The sequence below is a fragment of the Rattus norvegicus genome, chromosome 1, assembly GCF_021556685.1.
Source record: "Rattus norvegicus strain SHRSP/BbbUtx chromosome 1, alternate assembly SHRSP_T2T, whole genome shotgun sequence".
Classification (NCBI taxonomy): Eukaryota; Metazoa; Chordata; class Mammalia; order Rodentia; family Muridae; genus Rattus; species Rattus norvegicus.
In genome coordinates this window covers 132,835,917-132,845,232 of record NC_141534.1, presented here as the reverse complement: position 1 = coordinate 132,845,232, position 9,316 = coordinate 132,835,917, and the positions used below count along the sequence as shown (strand labels likewise).

The following is a 9,316-nucleotide window of genomic DNA, read 5'->3' as shown; positions in this document are numbered from 1 at the left end:
ACCGCTTCGAGTCTCCAGGCTGGGGGTGGAGCCTCGAAAACCGCCGCGGGGAAGCGGAGGGACGAAGTGAGAGCGACCAATCGGAGACGAGTCCTAGCCTCTACCAGCCCGCCTCCTCTAACTGTCGCGAATCCGCGGGCAGCTTTACGACAGCCAGGGGGTGGGGGCCCCTGGGTGAGGAGAAGGAAGCAACCAACCAACCAAGTCGCCCCCACCCCCTACCCCAACCCCCACCCACCGCGGATCTGGTTTACGGCTTGGAGCGCAGGCTCCAGTGCGGCAGCTGATTGGTTGTCGAAGGCTTGGTCCCATCCCAGTGACCCCAAAGTGCTGGAAGGAGGGGGCGGGGGTGGCCCAGTGCAAAGTGCATCCCGAAAGCCCCCTGTCGGGACACCCCGCTGCTGACACTTCGGACCTGGTACGATTGGTGTCTCTCTGTCCCCAGACCTCTTGAGTCCCTCGGTAGCTGAAAGCCTCCGGCCCGGCGCGCAGCAGACCCTTGGTCTGAGCCCCTGGACCGGGACTGCCCCCCCACCCCTCCGAGCCGGCACTTCCTCCCAGCACCCCTTCCCGGAGGCTGCTCCGAGGCCAAGACCGCCACCCCCAGCCTGATCGACTATCTGGATGCTCACCGGGCTGGGGCCGTGAAGCACTGAGGAGGATCAGGAACACGGTGTCCGGCCCTGCCTGGGGTGTTTCTTCAATGGAGAAGTTGGTGAATGTGGAGGAGGCTGAAAGGAGAGAGAGGAGCTGCAGCTGAGGACACAGGTAAAGTCAGTTTCTTCCTCCTTCGAGGGGAAGGGGCTGGCTGGGTGGGTGGGGGTTGGGGGGGAGAAGCCCTGCTCCAGCCTGCCTGCCCTTGCTTCCCTCCAGCCCTTTCTTAGCTCCCCCATCCTCAGAGCCCTCTCCTCAATCCTGGATCACTGCACCACTGATTGGTTTCTGTTTTCCAGGTTTGAGCTGGTTGGAAGACACTCCCGAGCAGAAGGGGTCTGGCCACCCACCAGAGGAGCAATAAGCAGAGTGCTTTGGACAAGCATCCTCTCCAAAGGTAAAGAGCCAGACCTCCCTTCCCCCATTGTTTACTCCTGGCCCCTACCTCATTAAGTAATGCTTTATTTTCAGGGTGGTTGCCTGGGAATGTAAGCTTTCTTAGATCCTAGTTTCCTAGCAAAAACAGAAGCATTGCCCGTGCCTGATCCTTAACACCTCAATAACTTCCGTACTCCAGAAATGTCTTCTGGAACCCGGTCAGAGTGTTTCCGTGTTTTGCATTATCTTTTGGTATACTGTGTCACTTACTCTGCTCTGAGGCTTGGAGACCTTTTTGTAGTTCCTTGCCTTCCTTACTCTCATAGGAATTCTTCAATTCCATGTTAATTGCTTGTTAATTCTGAATGATGCTGCTTTTAATTAAACCACAATTTACTGGTTTGTCCATGTACATTTTTTTTTTTTCTCTATTCCTCCATCAGGAAAGCTTCAAGAGTTACCTAACTGATAATGGCTTAGTAGCAGAAGGTGAACTGGAGGACTGAAACTAATTGGGTTTGGTTTTCCTGGAAAAAGTGACTGGGAACAGTGCAGAAACTGTATAAAAGCAATATTAGCCCCTGAAACAAAGTATATAGTTTCCTATGGGGTTTTGTGTGTGTGTGTTTGTGACAAAATGGATGGACACTGGAGTTGTTATAAAGTGATACATAGTATTTGCTATGTCTCTGGTGTTCTAGGTGAACTTATAAAAATGTACAATGTATCGCCTTGACAATAGTGGCACAGTCAGGAATTTTAGAACAAAGTATTGCTTGGGTATGTTTAGCTATCTGCTGCTTGGTTTTTGGCAGTGGTCATTCTTGTTTTCTCATTTTAAAACCCTTACAGAGAATTTACTAGATTGAAATGTAAGCACCTAGGTCATGTGCTCAGATTTCTGCTGCCTATTTTGTTGCTGCCTCCGAAAATGCCCTAAAGGTAAGTTTAGAACATTAATATGAAGAGAACATGTATACAAATAAACGAGAGGGAGAGATTATAAAGGACAACCGAGAGACTGCCTAATGGGCAAATCTATAACGTTTGTTATCACATAAAATGTTACTAATTTATTTTAGTATCTCAGATGGTTTTTGGAACTTTAGTACAAAGAATATTCAAAATGGTAGGCTTTTTATTCCTTTATATTTCCTGTCTTTTGCATGTTTGTGTACACACACACACACACACACACACACACACACACACACACACACAAGTCCCTTTGATTCTACTGGTCCTTAAGACATAAAGATAATTTTTAAAGGGCTCTGAGGGCTTGCACATTTTTAAGACTTGAAACTACACACCAAAGAAGGAGTATGCTATGAATGGAACTTTAAAATAGTACGTATTAGCTCTTCTTTCTTCTTCTTTTTTAAATTTCTGGTGCTTTAAGACAGGGTTTCTCTGTGTACAGAAACTCTTTGTAGACCAGGATAGCCTTGAACTCAGATCTGCCTGCCTCTGCCTCCTCAGTGCTGGGATCAAAGGCCTGCGCCACTATGCCTTACTGTATGTAATTGCTATACTTTCTAGCCTGAGGAATGGGGACCCTGAGGCAGGAAGATGGAGAATTTGAAGCCAACCTGGGCTGGCTACAGAGGAAGACACAGTTTTAAAAAACAAAATGAAAAGAAAAAAAAAAAAACTCCTAATATTCACCAGTGACAGTACTATGGAGGAAAAAAAAAATATATATATATATAATTTTATATATCAAGGCAAAATCTCAAGTTGAAGAGTGGTTGTTATTATTTAAATACAGAACTCAGGGCTAGAGAGGTGACTCAGTGGTTAAATATGGAACTCAGCAATATGATGCCTTCTGGTTACTGTATAACTTTTTAAAAATTGGTAATAAAATATTTGGATTGTATTTCAGAGATAGAATGCAGTATATATCTTGTATCTTCTTGGTGGGGTAGAGAGTATTTTTCTGCTTTAGAGTGAACCTAATTTGCTAGTGTTCCTAAGTGAGGGCTCTTTTTACCTGAGGTTGTAAATGAGGATCGCTAGTCAGACTTGTAAAGACAGAACATTGCTCTGTCTTCGTTCCCAGCCAGGTTATTGTTGCCGTTTAAGTCAGAGCACATGGATCTGCTCAGCTGACAGTGGGTTTCCTAAGATAGCGAGAGATGTATGCCCACCCTCCACCCCCCCACCCCCAGAGAGAGGCGGAGTGGGGAAGTTGTAATAATTAACATAGTTGAGAATGTTATTTAACATTTAACGTTTTCTTTAGTTTTTACATTTACTTAATCAGGACCAGCTCAATAGTTTGTATTTCTATATCTGGGAGGGCGTTTACCTGATTATTTAGTAACCAAAACCAAATTCATATCACAAAGGGAGAATAATTGGTGCTAGTATGTGCTAGCTAGGTCTTTAGTATATTATGACTACTTCTGTCCTTTATACTGAAAATGATGTGTGATTCAGTTAATTCTGTTAGTTATATGTGTACATTGTATATAAGCTAAATATATAATGTCTTATTTTGTTCCTGTGTGTTTATACACGTGCACAGACTTGAGTATGTATGTGCAGTCTTTAGTGTGTCAACATCTAGCCTTAGTAATACCATTCTTGAGATGGGTAAATAGAGTCAGATACAGTTTGCCTATCTGAAACCTGACCTTCTGTCTTTTCATTTTCACCTCAATACATTCCCTCAATGTAATGTTCTTGGAAACTTCTGAGGCACTAGCCTGAGGCTGCTAACTTTGACTTGGCATGCCTGCGTTAACAGGACATTATTGACAAAGCTTTTCTAATACCTGTGGTTTAAGCTTGGAGTTGGGGCTACATAAATGATTCTAAACTTTTCTTGGTCACTTCACCTCACCTCAACTCATCTCACCTCATCCACATTTTGGGAAAATCACTAGGTTTTCTGCTAGAATTTATGTGATTCATAGTTTTACATGATAATAAATTTTTGTGTCACATAGAGGTCCAGTCATTTGGAGGAAATATGATATCCTTCCTTAGGGACATGGACACTATGGTATGTTGGGTGATACTAAAATAATACCCTCCTTATTTAGGGTGTAAGGCTCTTGATTGTGTAAGTGGAGCCCAGCAGGCCTGTTGGCCATGTTATATATTGTGATTGGGCACTGTATTTTTCTGTATCTGGGTTCGCTCTGGGGGCTTGTGAGCCATTGGTAAATTTTTAGTTTTTTTTTTTTTTCTTCGGAGGAAATGTCTTCAAAGTTGCGATTTTCTTTTCCTTTCCTGGTCTCCTCTGCAAACAAATGCTCTTGTCTTGAGCCAGGAATCGTTTCCTTGTTTCTTGTGGAACCGTTACCTTGTTTCTTGTGGAACCGTTACCTTTTTTCTTGTTGGTTTGAGACCAGGAAACAATTCTCCTTTGTGTTACTTGGGGAAAGTTGCAGAATTAGGCAGCAAGCCTGCAATCTTAACACTTGGGAGGCTGAGGCAGGAGGATCTCTGGTTGCCCGCCAGTTTGCACTGCTTCAAAGGCCCAATGAAACAAAACCTACAGGGAAGAAAATAATATACAGAAGTCAATAATAGCTAGTCTTGTGCTAAAGGAAATTGAAAAGAGGTCAGACTTGTTGAAGGTTATGTATTCTTGGGCAAATTTTAAGCATACCTTCATTTATGGGTACCTTCAGTCTATTATCTCAATGTAGTTTTTTTTTAAAACTATATTAAGGAAATTTGGGGCTTAACTGAATAGATTTCATTTGAAAAGAAATTAGGCAATGCTATCCAATGTGGTCAAGTGTATTTTGGAGACCTCGGTTGTTATCTTTTGACTTTAGTACAGTGGAGAAAATAATTTGGCAAAATGTAAGCATTGTATTAAGAACTAAGACCACTTAAGAAAACGAGACACATTTGGGAAATGAGTCATTTTTACACCTCTAAAGTCTTCCATCTTTGTTTATTATTTACTTTTTTTCTGACTAAAACCCAGAATGTAATTTCTAGTGGGTCTGGTATCAGTAATTGCTAGATTCTCCACCCATCATTAATTTAAGAGAACTTTCCATCGATTGTGTATTGTTTAGGACATTTCTCCTTTGTCAAGAGTCCTGGTTTTTGAACTTGCATTCCCTGCAGGAAACCAGGCTCTTTCTTTCCCATCAGTGGCTTTTCTTGTTTTTTTCTTAATAGGTATCTTGGCTGCTGAGGTTGTGTTTGTCCTTAAGGACCATGGTGCCTTTTTTCCTCTTTATTTTATATGTCTCTAAGTGACACCAAGAGGAAAGTCACTTCTAGTCTGATACCTTGGACTTTGGGGCATTTTAATCATTGCCCTGTATAATTTACAATGGTGCAGACAACAGAGATTAAGTGTATAGGGCATACACATGTGTGTTTCCTCAATGATGCTGTTGTAGCACATGCATGCAAGGAGTGACTGTGCACTTAAAAAAAATCTATGATTATCTATAAGTCCTTGGTATTATCAGAAGAGGAAAAAAAATCCTAAAATATCTCATATCCTTAAAAGTGTCATTTTAAGAAGCTGTCAGAGAAATGTCTTTCTCTTGCAGAGGACCTAGTTCAGTTCTCAGCACCCACAGGGTTACACACAACTGTCTGTAACTCCAGTACCAGAGGATCCGAAACCTTCTTCTGGTGTCCTCTAGCACCACACTCATGTGTGCACCTACTTAAAATGTAGGCACTCAGATATAAACAAAATTTTTTTTTTAAAAATTAGAAATATTTTTAAATGTTATTTTAAATGTACAAGACTGCCTTCTAGGAAGCTGTGAGCTGTGCTGCGCACACATTAGGCACTTAGGGGCTATCTCCTTGTTCTATTAAAGTCACTTACGGGGGAACTGTTACATTATTACCTTTCTTGCATTGGAGAATTAATTTGATCCTTTTATCTCTTAACACACTGCCTAGTACAAGTATTAGTACATACTGTTTCATGCTTCCTTCAGTCCCACCTCTTGTGTCTCCTCTCTGTCATGCCCAGCAGTCTCTGTGGAAGTGGTGATAGGCATTTGGAGACCACTGGAAGTCTGCAAGGACTCTTAATGGCTTGAAGCCACATTGGGACATTTTCATGACCCTAGGGAGGCAGAGAATACTGAAGACACACTTAGAAGTAAGGTGTTTGATTTGGTTTTCATTTTTAGAAACTAAATTTGTTTTTGACAACTTCATACCTGTATATTTTGTCTTCTGTTTAACTCTTACTGCCCTCCCTGCTCCTGCCTGCCAGGTTCTTCCCCACAATGGTTTTACCCAGGATGGTCTGTGTGACCCCAGCCAGGAACCTGGTGGGCTTAGTGCTGGGTACCACATGATGCTGTTTACTCTTGCATGTAGACGCATGCCATTATGGAGAGAAGTGATCAGTGGTCTCTGGTCCTTGAGAGCTCTGAAGTTGGCTCCTTTGTGCCTGTGGCTGTGGCTTTCTTTGAGCACTTCCTTGCCTTCAGGCACTATAAGATGCTCCAGGTTCATGCTGTAGACTTCCTGCCTCAGTCTTAGTTTCTGCAAGGTTTCTTCTGTGGTATTTATACTTGGCTTTGAAGGAGTTGTTCTGACCGTGTCTACTCCATTTATTTGAAAATAATAGGCACAGTTTGCACTCAGACTTCAGTTCTGTGTGCAGGCCAACATCTTTGCCTATCTTAAAGGCTTCAGAAAGGGGAAAATAAAACATCAAGTGCAGAAAAGGCAGATGGGAACCATTCTAATGTCCCCTTGCACAGCCATCAGCCCCTGTTGCCCCTCTTGCCCTGCACAGGTCAGCTCATCAGATGGCCTGTCCATTTCCATGTCTGAACCTTTAACTTCTAAAGGCTCGGCCCCCCACCTCCAGAAAGGGTGTCGGATCTCCCAGTAGGTTAATTGCTAGAGTGATTTCCTTGTGATATTGTGGGGTTTTTATTGTTTTGTTCTTTAAGAATTCAGTAGAGAAGGTAGTAAAACCTCTGGCTAGTTAATGTTTTAACTAGCTTGTTGTGTGTAAGTAAATGTTTTTACTGGGTGCCTGGAAGGCATAGGAAGAGCCACCATTCAAAGGCATAAGCCCCATTTACTCACCTACTTTACACTTGGCCCCTGGCAGCTGCTGTGTTGAATGCACACATTTTTTTCCCCTTTTAGTTCTCTTTAAAAAGAGCAGGTGACTGATGGTATCCTTAAAAAGTAAAGGAAGCAGGCCTGAGAGATATTCTCAGCAGAAAAGACAAGATTCTTAGCTTGTAGCCAAATTCCAAATGTGGGATTTGTTATTTTCTTTATTTACTGTTTTTTAAGAAGCTTGGGGTGGGGGCAGCACAGACTCTCAAATAAATCATACTTGATTGTGTCTAGAGATTGTTGTAAGCAACAAGATCATGTGCTCCAAAACCTTCTCTGAGTTCTTCTGTCAGTTTGTTGTAAACTCCTGAAACATAAAGTCATCAGAAAGTATAATCAGAGAGTAGACTGCAGACAGCGGTGCTTTCTCTCTTACTTTAGGAAAGCCCATGATTGTGATTGGTTTGTTTGTAGGTGAAGAAGACTACTCCCTGAGGCCGGGGTACACTGGGAACCCTTCCTACCATGCTGCATGCACGCCATGGTTATTAGACAACCTGTCCACCGAGAGAAGAGACATTCTTCTATAAGGTAAGATGACCCAGGATCATCAGCCTCCTAGGCTATTTTGAGGAAAATCCTGTTTAACTTTTATTTTTCTTCTTGAAATCTGTTAATGAGTTGGTTGGGGCTATAGCTTAGTAATAGAGTGCATTTAGCAGGCTTCAGGCTCTGAGTTCAGTCCCTAGTCTAATAGAATAGACTTGCACAGAAAAGAATGGGCAAAATAGTGATTTAAAGAATAAACTAATGTAGCAGGCACTGAAAGAAAAACCTAGGTTTCTTTTGATGTTGTTTCAGTCTTTTTCCTATAGAGGAGACCTCTCTAGGTGCCAAGATAATTTTCTATTAAACACACCTGTGGGGCCTGGGAAAGGCTTAGTGGGTAAAGTGCTTTAGCACAGGCATGAAGATTGAGTTTAGATCCCCATCTACTCAGGGAAAAGTCAGGGATGAAAACTTCCATGGGATTCCATGGGATATACACTTGTCACCCCAGCACCAGAGTGCAGTGACAAGGAGGATCATAACGGCTTATCTAGCCTGTCTAGCAGAAATGGTAAAGCCGAGGTTCAGTGAGGGACTCTCTCTAAAAGAGTAAGGGAGAGCTATAGAGGAGGGCGCCTTAGTGTATCTCCACACTTACACTATCCACAGAACTCACTCTGAGCCAACATGGCGACATGTACCTGTGACTCAACACTTGGTAGCTAGAGATGGGAGGATCAAGAGCTCAAGGCCAACCTAGGCTACATAGGAAGTTGGGAGGCCAGGCAGAGCTAAATAAGACTGACTCAAAAAGAATAGTAAAATAAATCAGAGCTTCAGAAGCGTTCTGCTAAAGATGATGGTCTGAGTGGACAGGAAGGGGTTCCATTAATGTGTGCTGGTAAGTTTTGTTATAGTCTCTTATAGCACTGAAACTAACATGAAACCCATTCTGAAAGGTATTTTTTTTATGTTAAATTTCTAAGCCAAGAGACTGAATTTCAAGGAAGTAATTAAGTGAAGAATCAAAAGGAAACTTGCTTATTAAGAGAACAAATTATCAAGAAATTTCTCATTTTCCAATTTTCTCTGAGGAAACAGCTATTTGAGGTAATAGCTTGATATTTTTAAATTATATCACTGGGCGATATCGCTGAGACTATAGTGATGTCATTATTATATGTAAAAGCACATCAGATGTTTGTGTTCCCAGCCTGTTTTGGCTCCACCAAGCTAGGCTTACTTTTCTTGTGTTCTCTAGTTCATGATGAGAAATTTTGTAAGAAAAAGTATTAGTTGCAAAATTATCCTTGGATGTCTAACCTACATATGAGAACAGAATATCTTCAAAGGACTTTATCACTTTTTTTTTCTTTCAAGCAAATTTACTTATAGAAATGGAGGTTACCAACCAGGAGATTCGTCTAATTGCTTCTGACAAAGCAGCCCATTTGGAATGTCTTCCTAAGATCTTGTCAGTCTGGCTTTCTCTGTCTATCTCAAATGCTTCAAAGTATGCAGACAGGCTTGTACCCCCACATGAGAAGTAGCCATGTTACTTTGGGCTTCCCTGTGTGCATGGACAAGCTTCTTGTCTGCTGGGTTTGAGGACACACTTCTCCATGACCTGCAGAAGATGTGGGGTCCTTAGCATTAGTGTTCATTGACGTAATTTCATCATGTGGTCAATCCACAGGTTGCTTAG

At 42.2% G+C, this 9,316-nt stretch overlaps 1 protein-coding gene across 11 annotated transcripts in view; it reads left to right on the top strand.

Annotated features, from left to right (window-relative positions):
- The first annotated feature begins 323 nt into the window (after nt 1–323).
- The window catches only part of Asb7 (ankyrin repeat and SOCS box-containing 7), a 44,499-nt gene continuing 35,506 nt past the window's right edge, over nt 324–9,316 (top strand). For 3 of the 11 annotated variants that reach the window (XR_015632809.1, XM_087576440.1, XM_087576470.1), the window contains exons 1-4: nt 333–768; nt 954–1,051; nt 7,537–7,653; nt 8,598–8,721. The gene's annotated coding sequence lies outside the window, so the exon portion shown is untranslated. 11 annotated transcript variants of the gene reach the window in all.